General features: G+C 45.1%; 1 protein-coding gene and 1 long non-coding RNA gene across 2 annotated transcripts in view; both read left to right on the forward strand.

The window, feature by feature from the left end:
• Positions 1-18,888, forward strand: part of LOC134891357 (T cell receptor alpha chain MC.7.G5-like) — a 545,029-nt gene that overhangs the window by 352,180 nt on the left and 173,961 nt on the right. The window lies entirely within an intron of this gene.
• LOC134891374 (uncharacterized) lies at positions 7,535-12,472 on the forward strand. The gene is made up of 3 exons (XR_010171456.1): positions 7,535-7,620; positions 7,750-7,864; positions 11,211-12,472. It is a non-coding gene; the product is annotated as an uncharacterized LOC134891374 (long non-coding RNA).

Here is an 18,888-nt window from a genome sequence, read left to right on the forward strand (position 1 = left end):
CCCCCCGTACTTGTGCCTCCCCTGTAGCTGTCCACCCAGTAGTTGTGCCCCCAGTAGCTGTGCCCCCAGTAGTTGTGACCCCTGTAGCTGTGACTTCCTGTAGCTGTGCCCCCAGTAATTGCGCCCCAGTAGATTTGCCCCAGTAGCTGTGACCACTGTAGCTGCGCCCCAAGTAGATTTACCCCCAGTAGCTGTGCCCCCTGTAGCAGTGTCCCCCAGTAGTTGGGATCCCAGTAGCTGTGCCCCCTGTAGGTGTGCTCCCAGTAGCTGTGCCCCCAGTTGATTTGCCCCCTATAGCTGTGCCCCCTGTGCCCCCTAGCTGTGCCCCAAGTAGCTGTGCCCCCAGTAGTTATGCCCCCAGGAGCTGTGCCCCAGTAGCGCCGCTTACAAACACACAAAAAAAAACCCAGCAACACAATACTTACCAGCCCCACTCCTGCTTCCCGACTGCTGCTGCGCTGCCCTCCGGCTCTGGCTGCCGTCTCCTCTCTATGGGAGAAACGTCATGACATCTCTCCCATAGCAGCGCCGCACAGACACTAGAGGTCATGACCTCTAGCGTCAGTCAGTGGTGCCTGCTGCAGCCGGGGAGCGGGAATCAGGATTCAGCTGTTGCAACGGCGGCGGCAGCGGCACCCTCGGGACAGCGGTGCCCCAGGCAAAAAACCTGCTTGCCAATGGCAAGAGCCGCTACTGTGTTAGATACTAGGTTAGTTTCAATTGGAAACCTTCCATAGACCTGTTTGTTTGATTCTGTGGATTGTAGAGTTATTATTATTATTATTATTATTATTTTTAGTATTATTAACTTATCAAACAGATCACTTAACACGGCCATTTACTAGTGATGTGCACCGGACATTTTTCGGGTTTTGTGTTTTGGTTTTGGGTTCGGTTCCGCCGCCGTGTTTTGGGTTCGAACGCGTTTTGGCAAAACCTCACCGAATTTTTTTTGTCGGATTCGGGTGTGTTTTGGATTTGGGTGTTTTTTTCAAAAAACCCTAAAAAACAGCTTAAATCATTGAATTTGGGGGTCATTTTGATCCCATAGTATTATTAACCTCAATAACCATAATTTCCACTCATTTTCAGTCTATTCTGAACACCTCACACCTCACAATATTATTTTTAGTCCTAAAATTTGCACAGAGGTCGCTGGATGGCTAAGCTAAGCGACCCTAGTGGCCAACACAAACACCTGGCCCATCTAGGAGTGGCACTGCAGTGTCAGGCAGGATGGCCCTTCAAAAAATACTCCCCAAACAGCACATGACGCAAAGAAAAAAAGAGGCGCAATGAGGTAGCTGTGTGAGTAAGCTAAGCGACCCTAGTGGCCGACACAAACACCTGGCCCATCTAGGAGTGGCACTGCAGTGTCACGCAGGATGGCCCTTCCAAAAAATACTCCCCAAACAGCACATGACGCAAAGAAGAAAAAAAAAGGCGCAATGAGGTAGCTGTGTGAGTAAGCTAAGCGACCCTAGTGGCCGACACAATCACCTGGCCCATCTAGGAGTGGCACTGCAGTGTCACGCAGGATGGCCCTTCCAAAAAATACTCCCCAAACAGCACATGACGCAAAGAAGAAAAAAAAGAGGCGCAATGAGGTAGCTGTGTGAGTAAGCTAAGCGACCCTAGTGGCCGACACAAACACCTGGCCCATCTAGGAGTGGCACTGCAGTGTCAGGCAGGATGGCCCTTCCAAAAAATACTCCCCAAACAGCACATGACGCAAAGAAAAATGAAAGAAAAAAGAGGTGCAAGATGGAATTGTCCTTGGGCCCTCCCACCCACCCTTATGTTGTATAAACAGGACATGCACACTTTAACCAACCCATCATTTCAGCGACAGGGTCTGCCACATGACTGTGACTGAAATGACTGGTTGGTTTGGGCCCCCACCAAAAAAGAAGCAATCAATCTCTCCTTGCACAAACTGGCTCTACAGAGGCAAGATGTCCACCTCATCATCATCGTCCGATTCATCACCCCTTTCACTGTGTACATCCCCCTTCTCACAGATTATTAATTCGTCCCCACTGGAATCCACCATCTCAGATCTCCGTGTACTTTCTGGAGGCAATTGCTGCTGGTGAATGTCTCCATGGAGGAATTGATTATAATTCATTTTAATGAACATCATCTTCTCCACATTTTCTGGAAGTAACCTCGTACGCCGATTGCTGACAAGGTGAGCGGCGGCACTAAACACTCTTTCGGAGTACACACTGGAGGGAGGGCAACTTAGGTAGAATAAAGCCAGTTTGTGCAAGGGCCTCCAAATTGCCTCTTTTCCCTGCCAGTATACGTACGGACTGTCTGACGTGCCTACTTGGATGCGGTCACTCATATAATCTTCCACCATTCTTTCAATGGTGAGAGAATCATATGCAGTGACAGTAGATGACATGTCAGTAATCGTTGGCAGGTCCTTCAGTCCGGACCAGATGTCAGCATCAGCAGTCGCTCCAGACTGCCCTGCATCACCGCCAGCGGGTGGGCTCGCAATTCGTAGCCTTTTCCTCGCACCCCCAGTTGCGGGAGAATGTGAAGGAGGAGATGTTGACAGGTCGCGTTCCGCTTGACTTGACAATTTTCTCACCAGCAGTTCTTTGAACCCCTGCAGACTTGTGTCTGCCGGAAAGAGAGATTCAACGTAGGTTTTAAATCTAGGATCGAGCACGGTGGCCAAAATGTAGTGCTCTGATTTCAACAGATTGACCACACGTGAATCCTGGTTAAGCGAATGAAGGGCTCCATCCACAAGTCCCACATGCCTAGCGGAATCGCTCTGTTTTAGCTCCTCCTTCAATGCCTCCAGCTTCTTCTGCAAAAGCCTGATGAGGGGAATGACCTGACTCAGGCTGGCAGTGTCTGAACTGACTTCACGTGTGGCAAGTTCAAAGGGCAGCAGAACCTTGCACAACGTTGAAATCATTCTCCACTGCGCTTAAGACAGGTGCATTCCACCTCCTTTGCCTATATCGTGGGCAGATGTATAGGCTTGAATGGCCTTTTGCTGCTCCTCCATCCTCTGAAGCATATAGAGGGTTGAATTCCACCTCGTTACCACCTCTTGCTTCAGATGATGGCAGGACAGGTTCAGGTTTTTTTGGTGGTGCTCCAGTCTTCTGTACGCGGTGCCTGCACGCCGAAAGTGGCCCGCAATTCTTCTGGCCACCGACAGCATCTCTTGCACGCCCCTGTCGTTTTTTAAATAATTCTGCACCACCAAATTCAAGGTATGTGCAAAACATGGGACGTGCTGGAATTTGCCCAGATGTAATGCACGCACAATATTGCTGGCGTTGTCCGATGCCACAAATCCCCAGGAGAGTCCAATTGGGGTAAGCCATTCTGCGATGATCTTCCTCAGTTGCCGTAAGAGGTTTTCAGCTGTATGCGTATTCTGGAATGCGGTGATACAAAGCGTAACCTGCCTAGGAACGAGTTGGCGTTTGCGAGATGCTGCTACTGGTGCCGCTGCTGCTGTTCTTGCAGCGGGAGGCAATACATCTACCCAGTGGGCTGTCACAGTCATGTAGTCCTGAGTCTGCCCTGCTCCACTCTTCCACATGTCCGTGGTTAAGTGGACATTGGGTACAACTGCATTTTTTAGGACACTGGTGAGTTTTTTTCTGACGCCCGTGTACATTCTCGGTATCGCCTGCCTAGAGAAGTGGAACCTAGATGGTATTTGGTAACGGGGGCACACTACCTCAAGAAATTGTCTAGTTCCCTGTGAACTAACGGCGGATACCGGACGCACGTCTAACACCAATATAGTTGTCAAGGCCTCAGTTATCCGCTTTGCAACAGGATGACTGCTGTGATATTTCATCTTCCTCGCAAAGGACTGTTGGACAGTCAATTGCTTACTGGAAGTAGTACAAGTGGTCTTCCGACTTCCCCTCTGGGTTGACGATCGACTCCCAGCAGCAACAACAGCAGCGCCAGCAGCAGTAGGCATTACACTCAAGGATGCATCGGAGGAATCCCAGGCAGGAGAGGACTCGTCAGACTTGCCAGTGACATGGCCTGCAGGACTATTGGCTTTCCTGGGTAAGGAGGAAATTGACACTGAGGGAGTTGGTGGTGTGGTTTGCGCGAGCTTGGTTACAAGAGGAAGGGATTTACTGGTCAGTGGACTGCTTCCGCTGTCGCCCAAAGTTTTTGAACTTGTCACTGACTTATTATGAATGCGCTGCCGGTGACGTATAAGGGAGGATGTTCCGAGGTGGTTAACGTCCTTACCCCTACTTATTACAGCTTGACAAAGGCAACACACGGCTTGACACCTGTTGTCCGCATTTCTGTTGAAATACTTCCACACTGAAGAGCTGATTTTTTTGGTATTTTCACCAGGCATGTCAATGGCCATATTCCTCCCACGGACAACAGGTGTCTCCCCGGGTGCCTGACTTAAACAAACCACCTCACCATCAGAATCCTCCTTGTCAATTTCTTCCCCAGCGCCAGCAACACCCATATCCTCATCCTGGTGTACTTCAACACTGACATCTTCAATTTCACTATCAGGAACTGGACTACGGGTGCTCCTTTCAACACTTGCAGGGGGCGTGCAAATGGTGGAAGGCGCAAGCTCTTCCCGTCCAGTGTTGGGAAAGTCAGGCATCGCAACCGACACAATTGGACTCTCCTTTGGGATTTGGGATTTCGAAGAACGCACAGTTCTTTGCTGTGCTTTTGCCGCAAGTCTTTTCTTTTTTCTAGCGAGAGGATGAGTGCTTCCATCCTCATGTGAAGCTGAACCACTAGCCATGAACATAGGCCAGGGCCTCAGCCGTTCCTTGCCACTCCGTGTCGTAAATGGCATATTGGCAAGTTTACGCTTCTCCTCAGACGCTTTTAATTTTGATTTTTGGGTAATTTTTTTACTGATCTTTTGTGTTTTGGATTTTACATGCTCTGTACTATGACATTGGGCATCGGCCTTGGCAGACGACGTTGATGGCATTTCATCGTCTCGGCCATGACTAGTGGCAGCAGCTTCAGCACGAGGTGGAAGTGGATCTTGATCTTTCCCTATTTTTTTAACCTCCACATTTTTGTTCTCCATATTTTGCGCACAACTAAAAGCCACCACAGGTATACAATGTAGATGGATGGATAGTATACTATTATTACTTATACTTATGGACGATGAGTGATGACACAGAGGTAGGTACAGCCATGGCCTACCGTACTGCTTATATATATATATATATATATATATATATATATATATAATATACTGTATAATGGACCTGGTGGACACTGTCAGCAGACTGCTAAACTAGTATGAAGAAAGAAAAAAATAACACCACAGGTATACAATGTAGATGGATGGATAGTATAGTATTATATTACTTATGGACGACGAGTGCACTGACGAAACAGAGGTAGGTACAGCCGTGGCCTACCGTACTGCTACTTATATAATATACTGTATAACGGACCTGGTGGACACTGTCAGCAGACTGCTAAACTAGTATGAAGAAAGAAAAAAAAAAACACCACAGGTATACAATGTAGATGGATGGATAGTATAGTATTATATTACTTATGGACGACGAGTGCACTGACGACACAGAGGTAGGTACAGCCGTGGCCTACCGTACTGCTGCTTATATAATATACTGTATAACGGACCTGGTGGACACTGTCAGCAGACTGCTAAACTAGTATGAAGAAAGAAAAAAAAAACACCACAGGTATACAATGTAGATGGGTGGATAGTATACTATTATTACTTATACTTATGGACGACGAGTGACGACACAGAGGTAGGTACAGCCGTGGCCTACCGTACTGCTGCTTATATATATATAATATACTGTATAACGGACCTGGTGGACACTGTCAGCAGACTGCTAAACTAGTATGAAGAAAGAAAAAAAAAACACCACAGGTATACAATGTAGATGGATGGATAGTATAGTATTATATTACTTATGGACGACGAGTGCACTGACGACACAGAGGTAGGTACAACCGTGGCCTACCGTACTGCAGTGCTTATATAATATACTGTATAACGGACCTGGTGGACACTGTCAGCAGACTGCTAAACTAGTATGAAGAAAGAAAAAAAAAACACCACAGGTATACAATGTAGATGGATGGATAGTATAGTATTATATTACTTATGGACGACGAGTGCACTGACGACACAGAGGTAGGTACAGCCGTGGCCTACCGTACTGCTACTTATATAATATACTGTATAACGGACCTGGTGGACACTGTCAGCAGACTGCTAAACTAGTATGAAGAAAGAAAAAAAAAACACCACAGGTATACAATGTAGATGGATGGATAGTATAGTATTATATTACTTATGGACGACGAGTGCACTGACGACACAGAGGTAGGTACAACCGTGGCCTACCGTACTGCAGTGCTTATATAATATACTGTATAACGGACCTGGTGGACACTGTCAGCAGACTGCTAAACTAGTATGAAGAAAGAAAAAAAAAACACCACAGGTATACAATGTAGATGGATGGATAGTATAGTATTATATTACAGCACTGACGACACAGAGATAGGTACAGCCGTGGCCTACCATACTGCTGCTTATATATATATAATATACTGTATAACGGACCTGGTGGACACTGTCAGCAGACTGCTAAACAAACTAGTATGAAGAAGAAAAAAAATACACAGGAGTATTTTTCAGGCAGACAAACGTATACTGGACTGGTGGTCACTGTCAGCAAAACTGTGCACTGTACTCCTGCTATAACTGCTCCCCAGTCCCCACAATTAGGCAGTGTGAGCAGTGCACTCAGCACAGATATATCATGCAGCAGACAGTGCAGCACACTGAGTGAGCACAGATATGGTGGAGCGTTTTTTTCAGGCAGAGAAACAATGGATTAAACTCACTGGTGGTATAATCAAAACCCTGCACTGTACTCCCTAACAGCTGCTCCCCGTCCCCAATCCTCCCCACAATTATAACAATGTCACTCTTAGTCTTTTCTATTACGGAGAGGACGCCAGCCACGTCCTCTCCCTATCAATCTCAATGCACGTGTGAAAATGGCGGCGACGCGCGGCTCCTTATATAGAATCCGAGTCTCGCGAGAATCCGACAGCGGGATGATGACGTTCGGGCGCGCTCGGGTTAACCGAGCAAGGCGGGAGGATCCGAGTCGCTCGGACCCGTGTAAAAAAAAGGTGAAGTTCGGGCGGGTTCGGATTCCGAGGAACCGAACCCGCTCATCACTACCATTTACCCTGTTTTAAATAAGGAGTCTGTCTTCCTAGGACACTAGAAGCTATTTTGAGGTTCTCCTAAGGAAGGCCAGTTAGTGGAAAGTAGTACAGTATGTTTCTATCCTGTGGGCCAAAGACAACTGCCACATTTACTATCATCTCTGATCTGACATTTTGCTGAAATCAAATTAATAGTTAAGTATAAAATATGTGTCACTACGAACATTTCTAAAACAGGAAGTGGGACAGATCACATGTCACCAGACAGCCCGTGTCACTCTGTAGCTCTATAAGCACTGCTAGAACCATATACAGCAGACTGTTTGTAGAACAGCCCACGACACATCATGTACTCTATCACATTTATTATCTCCTGGGCTCTTCTAATAGGTAAATACATTTCTGAAATATATAAGTTTTCTGACTACAGTGTATATAAATGTGGATGAGGGATAAGTAACAATATATGCATGTTATGTATTGCTGGGGAAATTATTAATGCTGGTACTTTATTTTCAGGTGGAAATAATGCACAATCCATAAACCAAACAGCAGCACCTCTGACTGTCTTCCCAGGAGACTCTGTATTATTGGAATGTACATATAAAGTTTCTGGATCACCTTATCTGTTTTGGTATGTTCAGTATCCTGGTGAAGCTCCTGTAATGCTGATACATTACCTGACACTGACAAAGAACAAAGGATTTTCAGCCGAGCATAATACAAGGCAAACATCCTTCCATCTGAGGAAAGCTAGAGTTGATCTGAGTGACTGTGGCGTGTATTTCTGTGCAGTGAGTGACACAGTGACTACGACGCACAGCTCACCTGTCACATAACTCTCTGTGTGTCTCTCATTTCCCCCAGTTACATTATGTTATTCTATTTTGCAAAGATATAGCATTGCTTCTGCTGTAAGCGCTAACTGAAGTTGGCATACATAGTTTACATTCAAAGACAAAAGTAAAAAAAAACTCACTCCATTCTTGCCTAGTTTCCAGGACACTCCCAACCCCCAACTTACCTGGCCCCTATCAGCATTGTCTCCATCAGGATGCCACGGTCAGCCTTTTGACCGCTGGCATCCAGAACACTGGCATATCATATCACACCCTCCAGGAGTACAGTGTCTGCATCATCCTCACGGTGATCTCTGTACTGTGCATCTGCAGGTCAGGTATGGGTCTTTGGGACAACACAACTTAGGTCGAGGTCATTAGGTTGACCACTGAAGGTCGACATGGGCATTAGGTTGACATGGGATTAAGTTGACATGTGGTATATTGACAGGTGAAAAGGTCGACATGAGTTATTGGACTTTTTATTGGTGTCGTTTTCTTCGTAAAGTCACGGGGAACCACAATTAGTGCACAGTGTCCCCTCACATGGCGAGCGAAAGCTGCCTCGCTCTGCTACCGCTGCGCATGGCACAGGTTACAGTTCCCAATTATAGTCCATGTGGATCGTAAAGTATGAAAAAGGGGTAAAAATGCATCAAACCCTTAAACCCCCCCCCCCAAAAAAGTGAAAAACTCATGTCGACCTTTTGGACTGTCAATATAGTACATGTCGACCTGATGCCCATGTCATCCTTCAGTGGTCGACCTAGTCACTGTTGACCTAAGCTGTGTCGACCTAACAACCGTATCCCCTGCAGGTCTCTGGGAAGATGGCAGCCACACCACTTTCCCAGTGATTTGTGCAGTGCCGATGCAGGACTCCAGAGAGATTATATACTAAATGAGCACTGCATACGCTGCTCCAATTATAGATACGCCAATGTGTTCAGGGTCTAATTCAAGTTTGTATACACATGCGTTTGCAGCTGCGTTTTTTCAGGCTACAGATTTGCTAACCATCGCAAGTGAAGCTGCTGCCCAGAAAAAGATATAAATGCCCACCGGAGCCATTGTGTACACATACGAAGCATCAACGCAATATTGAAGAACATTGGGGCCGATTCAGACCTGATCACTGCTGTGCATTTTCTCACAGGCTGCGATCAAGTCTGAACTGCGCATGTGTATGCACTGCACTGCGCAGGTGTGAAAAACCGCAGCAGTGGGGATCGCCGGTCAGTGATGGGATGGTCTGAAAATTACGAATGCACCGGCGATCGCAAGGAGAGTGACAGGAAGAGGGCTTTGTGGGTGGCAACTGACCGTTTCTAGGGAGTGTCCCAGGAGGTACCCAGCGTTTTGTGGGAGGATTTCTGACATTAGATTCAGCCCAGATCATCGCAGTGAGTGAGTAAGTTCTGGGCTGAGCACAAACTGTACAAACTGACGTTTGTGCAGTTCTGCTACACATGCGATCGCACACCTACACACACACACACACACACACACACACACACACACACACACACACACACACAATACCCTCCCCCTGTAGGTGGCGACTACCTGATCGCAGGGATACAAAAAACGCACTCTACCGATCAGGTCTGCATTACCCCCATAACCTTCTCGAGTGAGTCTATGGTAATGCAGACTGGCCGCAGCAGTAGCAACACTGGCGCCATGTTTCTCTACATACATGATCACAGCTGAATATAGATACACGCCCCAAAAATGGCCATGAACCAGACAGCATTTTTGCCACCACTCATCATTAACTCTCTCTAACGGCCCCTTCCTGTCAATCACTCACTCTGTATTAAAAATCTCCCTGCGAGCAAAGGTACCTTTCCACGTGCAGAGTGCAATCACAATGCATGCACAGTCTACTGATAATTGCTCAGTTGCGTGAACATAGCATTGCATACAAACATGAATTAGGCCCATAGTGCCATAACCATTTATAGGGTGAAATATATTAAAGCTTGGCTTAGGCCATGAATTAGACCCATAGTTTCATTTATAGGGGGAAACTTATCAAAGCTTGGAGAGAGATAAAGTGAAGAGAGAGAAAATACCAACCAATTAGCTCCCAGCTGTGCTTGACAGTTAGATGAAGTGGAGACAATGGGGTAAATTTACTAAGGTGGGAGATTTTTAGAACTGGTGAAGTTGCCCATAGCAACCAATCAGATTAGATCTATTGTCTGCTAGAAGCAGCTAGATAAATGGTAAGTAGAATCTGATTGGTTGCCATGGGCAACATCACCAGTTCTAAAACTCTCCTACCTTAGTAAATTTACCCCAATGATGCAAATTTAATGAGCTTCATTACTGAAAATATATTCCATTTCTAGAAATGCCCAGGGGCCCACATTTCCAGGGGCCTCTGTACAGGGCAGGTGGTGGTCACACAATCAGAGTGGTCAGGCAGCAGTCTCTTCCTCCCTCCCAGTCTGCAGCCAGATAGTGAATGGCTGTCAGCACGCTGATTGGTGTATGGCTGGAGCTATCCACGAATCAGAGTGGCAACAGCCCTTCACTGTATGGAAGCATGTGGAGAGACAACACTGGACCGCATGAGGGGCATGTTAAGATTTTTTTCCATTGGCTTCTGTGAATGGGTGGGTAGGGGCCCCAGTACATTGCATTGCCCACGGCCTACAATACCCTGTTTCAAAGTAAAACCATATAACTGTATCAGGAAGAAATGGGTGTGTTCATGTTGTTGGATCCAACCTGACAGCCAGTCACAGTGTGAGGTCTTTGTTCTGTTTAGGTGCAATTGAAGCACATTTATTCTAGGAAGTGACATTGAGTGTATATATAGATTTGGTGATGATAAGACTTCCACATCTCTAGTTCTCTTAACCTCATACAGCATACACAGGCATATGGTTTACAAAACTGCAGAGCAATAAATCATGAATTTTATCATCACATTTATTCTCTCTGGGACCTTATTCATAGGTATGTAATACTTTGCATAAAATATGTTTTTTGTGAGTATAAAGGGGATTTTGATTTGTGGTTAGAATGTATATAACTATAATAAATATATAGGACCATACAACTGTCATTATCATTATATACATCATAGTTTTAAGGAATTAATTGCTAATGCTATTACTATATTTACAGGGGAAAGTACCACACAGAGTGTAAACCAGACATCAGGACCACTGACTGTCCGCTCCGGAGATTCTGTATTATTGGAATGTACATATAAAGTTTCCACCTCACCTTATCTGTTTTGGTATGTTCAGTATAATGGTAAAGGCCCTTCAGCGCTCATTAATGATCTGACACAGAGAACGTACAATGGATTTTCCATCATAGAGGATAAAAGCACATCATCCTTCCACCTGAAGAAAGACCAAGTTACACTGAGTGACTGTGGTGTGTATTTCTGTGTAGTGAGTGACACAGTGACTAGGCTGCACAGCTCACCTGTCACATAACTCTCTGTGTGTCCCATACTTCTTCTTCTACATTGTTATACTGTTCTAGAAACACAGAAAGAAGATTCAAGATATTTCTTATTCACTAGATTTACATATATTATATTCTGAGAACATCCATATGCAGAGGAAACACACGCTGGATCCTTGTTACTCCAACAATGCAGAATTAAAGTTTTTCTCTAGGGTAATAGTAGTACTGTATGTGTTAGACTGGTGCCAGGAGAAAGTAGTAGTATGCCTGCTTGACATTAGGTGATATGGCTTGACAGTGTTAGTAGTGAATACTACAGTTATACTTCATAAATAATATTAACTAACTTTAATTATCATATATATCAATAAACTCTAATTTACTATATAAAATACAATTAACACAGATGCATATACAAAACAAAAGTACTTATCAAGTTCAATAAAAACATCTATTATCTCAACTTTGAAATATCAAAAATAAATCTGCTTTCTTGCAGCAGACTAACTGTAAATACACTGTATGTATCAATTAAATAATGCCATTTGATTGTAGGAGCTGCACTAATATTAGTAATAGTCCCAGTGAGTAGGATTAAGATGCACTCAGCCATTTAGAAGTAGTGTCATCATCACATCAGTGTGTATTTTGTACAAGGGGGTCGAGAACAGAGATATACTGTATGTACCTTGTGAAGTGCTTGATCTGCATTTGCAAAATCATTCCCTTAAGTATTAGCCAGTTTTGCATGCCCTCTCCCAATCCAACTCTCTAAGTAGAAGGAGTCATAATTGCAAAATGTGAAGTCCAGAACACAAACACAAAATGATGAAGTCAAGAAAACATTATTTGGATGAAACGCATTCAGGCAGTTTTCCTGTTTGGGACACTTCCTTTTCTCTGACTGAGTTGTTCCATTTGTTCAGATAAGCTCTATTTCCACAAAACTGTTGTGCACTATTTTAAATGTATGCTTAATATTTTTTCTTTTGTATAATAAATTGATTTTTTTAAATGCATGAAACCATATTAGTATTTTCAATTCTATATACTTTGGGGCTCCTAAGACATTTGGAGCCTAAGATATCTGTATACATTATAATGTATATGAAAAGAAAGTTACTATTTGGGCATGTCCATGTTGAGTAATCCTAGAAGGCAAAAATATGGTTTCCAATGCAGTACAGGTTTCCCAGGGGATCCTCATTCATTCCCCATAAAGTCTCATAGAGAAGAAAAGCCACATGTGTAGATGGTTAAAGCACCAAACAAATACAGTAGGCAGCTTGATAACTAATCACAATTTGATCTCAGTATATCATGCTATCTCCAGTAATGTACAGAAATACAGAAGCTGGCTGGCAAGGGGGGCAGGGTGCCATCTGCCCCCTGGGCCAGTAAAATTTAATTGCTACAGGGCCGCCTGGTAGCGGGAGTCAAATAGAGGTCCTTCTGCTTCCCAATGCTCTGAGTTATAACCATTAACACCCCCCGCCTGGATGCTGAACAGTAGGGGCTATCAGAAAATGGCTGCCCCCATAGCAGGCTAAGGGAAAATGGCCACCGTTGACCAATGGGGATCCAGGTGTCATTTCCCAGGACCCTAGGGGCTGGAAAGTGGATAAAGGGTGTCGAGGCTTATCTGAGGAGTCGGGCTTCTTTTCCTTCTGCTGGAGTATGTACCGGGAAGGGGTAGGGGGGAGGGGGGGGGGGGGAAGGACAGGCCGGTGTAGAAAGGAGCATTCTATGTAAGCTACCTGCATAAAGAATGAAGTTCTGGGCCAGCTTCAGCTCTGGAGAGATTGTATTGGGAGTCAGCAGCTGTCTGCAAACTGAGGCAGCTAAAAAATAGTACACTGGTATTTTACTGTATAGATCTGCCCCCACCCTGTAGACACTGCCACTGTAAATACCTGCCTTCATATACACTGACACTGTGCAGTCCCACCTGTTCCCCCACTGTTTATACTCTGTCACTGTGCAGCCGTCCTCTGACTCCACCCCGTGCAAACTTGTACAATGCAGCCTCACCTGTGCCCACTGACACTGTGCAGTCCCACCTCTGCCCCGATCCTGTGTACACTGGTACAATGCAGCCCCACCTGTGCCCTCACTGCTTATACTCTTTCACTGTGCAGCCCCCCTCTGTTCTCACCCTGTGTACATGATACTATAAAGCTCCACCCTGTGCCCACTGACATCATGCATCCCACCTGTGCCCTCACCCTGGTACCAGTGGCGGCTCCTACTTACATTTACTGGGGGAGCTGCCACTACCCATATGCCCAAAGAGGAGAGGAGACAGCCAGTCCCCGGGTCCCGGGACCTGGGCAGTGGATCCGGCATGTGCCAGGACCGGCGCATGCACAGACGCCGCAGTGCAACTGCCCATGCGCAAACCACTGGCTTCTATGGACTGCACTGTCTGGCAGTCCCAGAGGAGGATACTTCTCCTAATTGGACTGACTTGTGTGTCTGTGACTGACAGGTGGAACTTCCAATAGGAAGTCACTGCCAGTCACAGTGAAGCCAGTGCAGTCATGGACTGCATCTAGCTTCACTCACACTGTGGGGTGGTGGATTTTACCTACAGATCATAGGTAATACTGCAGCCCAGGAGTCCTACAGCTTGGGGGGCATTTGATATGCCGGCTGTCAGGATCGCGGCGCTCACCATACTGATGTCGGAAACCCGACAGCCGGCATACCGACAACTATTCTCCCTCTTGTGATGTCCACTACACCCTTGGAGGGAGAATAAATAGCGTGCATGCGTAGTACGCTACTGTACCCGCAAGGGGTACTTTTGCACTCACCCCACTGCCTGCATGCCAGCGGTCAGGATCCCAGCACCGGTATGCAGGGCGCCAGGATCCCAAGCGCCGGCATGCAGGGTGCCAGGATCCCAAGTGCCGGCAAAATGTACTAGACCCCTACAGCCCATAGGTAAAATCCGCCACTGACTGGTACTATGCAGCCCCACTTTTGCCTACTGACACTGTGCAATCCCCCTGTGACCCCACCCTGCATACACTTGTACAATGCAGCCCACCTGTGGCCACTGACACCATGTAGCACCACCTGAACATCATCAGCAACTTTATAGGTGCTATAGTGTTTGGCAAAAAACACATTTGTGTACATACATCACCTCCATAAACTAAAAAACTGATGCTTACTCTGCATACATGTAGTTGCTGAAGTGAGTTACAGTACTGTGACATCTGTATTCTCCTGGAACAGTGGAGTAACGTTAATGGTTTATTGTGGTTTATGAATTGCTTATTCAAACGCCTCAGTGTTGTGTATGTGTTTCTTTTGTTCTCCACAATCTTACGTTTTTTATCTTGATGTACATTTTATGTAATTTGAACACTGAAGGAGCTGATGGAGGTGATGTAAAGTGGTTATTATACAGTATATTGGACATCATTCTGGTCCAGTTGATGCTGCTTCTTATTATCGGTACTTTGCTCATGCGCGTTGAGTGCATGCACAAATGGGTCCTGCAATGTAGGAAGTAGGATGGCAGCAGATTGTCAGTTATAGACAGTCTGCTGCAATTTTGGAGTTGGGAGGGATGGCAACGGCCTCAGTTTCCCATAATGGAGGCATGTCACCACTGTTTAGGGGGAGAGAAGAGGCCAGGAATCTCTGCAAACTGCCCAATGGAGAGTCAGTGATCCGATGCCTGCATCTTAGGATGCAGGTCAGATCACTACTGCAGCAGGAGGCGTCTACTTGTAATAGACACCTCCTGCTGCTTGCAAGGAAGAGACAGCCACTCCATCCACATCTGAATTAGGTCCATTGTTTCCTATGTTTTACATAAGTCATTAGAATAGTTTATATGTTTCAGACAGGGCTGATTGGCAATTTATTGTTCTAAAACATAATGATTTTTCAGATATTTCACTACACATTTAAACTGCATCCCCATTAGATAAAGCCTGCAGTATTTCTGACACATTTTGCCATTGCTTTATGCTGGTAAAGAAGCCTGGGGTCACTTGATTGTATTTGCCCCCCAGTCTAAAAGTTGCCAGCCAGCCCCTGGTAATAAATATATACAGAATTTAATTCTACTAACTGACTGCGCTATAAACTCTTTCTGAGTACACACTGGAGGGTGGGCAACTTAGATAAAACAAAGCCAGTTTGTGCAAGGGCCTACAAATTGCCTTTTTTTCCTGCCAGTATTCAAACGGACTGTCTGACATGCCTATTTGGATGCTGTGACTGAAATAATCATCAACCATTCTTTCAACGGTGACAGCATCATTTTCAGTGACAGTAGACATGTCAGTGATTGTAGGCAGCTCCTTCAGTCTGGACCAGATGTCAAAAGTCTTTTCTGACTGATGTTCATCACCGCCAGTGGGTCTCTTTGGAAAGTTTAGTTTTTTCCTTGAAACCGTAGTTGTGGGAGAAAATGAAGGAGGAGATGTTGGTTTTTCACATTTTGCTTTAGACGACAATTTTCTCAACAACAGCTCTTTTCATATCTGCAGCTTTGTGCCCACTGGAAAGAGGTATGACTTAAACCTATGATTAAGTACGGTCGCCAGCATGTAGTGCCATGATTTCAAGAGATTGACGACCATTGAATCCTGGAAAAGTGATTGATGGGCTTGATCAGCAAATCAGAAATACTTAGCAGCAGTGAAAATGCTCTGTTTCAGAACCTCCAGCTGCTTTTGCAAAAGCTGGATGAGGGGAATGACCTGACTCAAGCTGGCAGTGTCTGAACTAACTTCACATGTGGCAACTTCAAAGGGGTGGAGAACCATGCACAACATGGAAATTAATCTCCACTGTGCTTGACTCAGGTGCATTCCCGCTCCTTTCTCTATGTCATAGGTGGACGTGTAGGCTTGAATGGCCTTTGCTGACCCTCCATCCGCTGAAGCATATAAAGGGTAGAATTCCACCTCATTACTACTTCTTGCTTCAGTTAACGGCAGGGCAAATTCAAGAGTTTTTGATGGCGCTCCAGTCTTTGACATGCATGTGCCAAATGGGGAAAATGTCCACAAGTTTTGTGGCCCACAAACAGCATCTTCTGCACGCCCATGTCATTTAAAAAAAAATTATAGCACTACCAACTTAATTGTGTGAGCAAAACATGGGACGTGTTGGTATTTGCCCAGATGTAATGCTTTCACAATATTGTTGGCATTGTCAGATACCACAAATCCAGAGGAGAACCTAAGTGGGGTAAGCCATTGTGCAATGATTTCCCTGAGTGTTTGTAAGATGTTCTCAGCGGTGTGCCTCTTACCGAAGTTGGTGATACACAGCGTAGCCTGTCTCTGAATGAGTTGGCATTTGCAAGATACTGCTGGGTTGCTGCTGTTGTTGCTGCAGAAAGCAAAATATCTACCCATTGGGCTGTTACAGTCATATAGTCTTTAGTTTGCCCTGTTCTACTTGTCCACATATCCGTGGTTAAGTAGAGAGTGGGTACAATGGCATTTCAGAGGACACTAACAACACTTTTTTTAATGTCCATGTACAGGCTGGGAATGGCTTGTCTAGAGAAGTGGAATCTAGACGACATTTGGTACCGAGGGCACAGTACATCAACCAACTATCTAAATCCCACTGCACTAATGGCAGATACTGGATGCATATCTAACACCAGCATAATTGTTATGGCCTCAGTAATCTACTTTGCAACTGGATGACTACAGTCATACTTCATCTTCCTTGCAATGGATTATTGAACAGTCAATTATTTGAAGTAGTCTTCCTGGTCCCCTCCTGGGATGAAGACGATCGACTATCAGCAGCAGCAGTAAGCGTAGCACTCAAGGATCCTTCAGAGGAATACCGGATTGAAGAGGAGTCAGTCATGCCTATGAAATGAGATACAGGAGGACTATTTCCGATCCTGATTGAGGAGGAGATTGATGATGGGGAGGGTGTTGGTGGTGTGGATTTCAGGTACTTGGATCCTACAGAGAAAAAGGATCTAGGTGTCACCAGAATGTTTGCGCGCTTATCCAAAGTTTCAGAATTTGTCAACAACATGTGATGGAAACGATGCAAGTGGCATAATAGGTAGGAGGTTCCTAGGTGGTTACGGTCCCTACCTCTACTTACGCCTTTACAAAGGCTACAGATAGCTATACAGTAATTGTCCGGGTTTGGGAAGAAATATTTTCACACAAAAAGGTGGATCTTTTTGTCTTTTGCCCAGGCATGAAGACAATGGGATTTTTTTCATACAATGGGCAACAACTGTCTCCAACGGTGCCTTATTTAAATAAACCACATACCCATCATCAAAATCCTCATGTCATCAACATTCTCATTAGCGCCAGCTATACCAATATCCCACTCATCCTGGTGTACTTCTACAGTGACATCCTCAATCTCAACATGTGGACTTGCGTTGCTCCTCTCACCACTTGCAGAGGGTGTGCGAATGTTGGAAGGTGCTCAGCGGTACATCACAGTTAGACATTGCAACCATGGACAAACTTGGACTCTTCTCGGGAATTTGTGATATTTTTGAAGGCACACTTGGTACCTGTGCCTTTTTGTTAGCTCTTCTACAGGGAGGAGGGCTTACATAATCATTATGAGCTGCAGAACCACCATTCATAAACATAGGACAAGGCCTTAGCCTTTCCTTGCCACTTCATGTAGTATATGGCATATTGGCAGCTTTACATTTCTCTTCAGATAACTATAATTTTTTTTGTTTTTTTGTTTTAATCACCTTCAAATATTGCTTCTTTGACTTTACATGCCCTGTACGCCATTGGTCATCGGCTTTAGCCGATGAAGTTGAAGGGATTGCATTGTTGTCATGACTATTGGTAGCAGCTTCAGCACTGGTAGTAGGAAGTGGTTCCTAATCTTTTAAAATTGTTTGTCCTACATAATAATTACACACTGCAGTTGGCTTCACCCACAGCAATGCACAAATGAGTCAGAAATGTTTACAATAATAATTACCCACTGCGGTTGACTTCACTGACAGTGTCGCACAATACGTGTATGAGTATGAAATAATTTACTGCGGTCTGACCGGCAGTGTCACAGTACTTATGAAAATAGAAAAAAAAATTGTATAGTACACTGGGGTACAGCACAAACAAAACAAAACAAAATATATATATTTTATATAATTATAATTTTAGTTTTTTTGTTGTTTCATTTTACACTGGTGCGGAGCCCCTGGATGGATGGACAGATCACCCCTTTAAGATACAACAGACAGAGGACCCCATGACTTATACAGCAGACAGGGCACCCCTGGACTTATTCAGCAGACAGGGCACCTCTGGACTGATACAGCAGAAATAGCAGCACTCCTGGACTGATATGCAGGCAGGGCACCCGTGGACTGATATGGCAGACAGAGCATCCCTGG

Source organism: Pseudophryne corroboree, chromosome 1, assembly GCF_028390025.1.
Source record: "Pseudophryne corroboree isolate aPseCor3 chromosome 1, aPseCor3.hap2, whole genome shotgun sequence".
NCBI lineage: Eukaryota > Metazoa > Chordata > Amphibia > Anura > Myobatrachidae > Pseudophryne > Pseudophryne corroboree.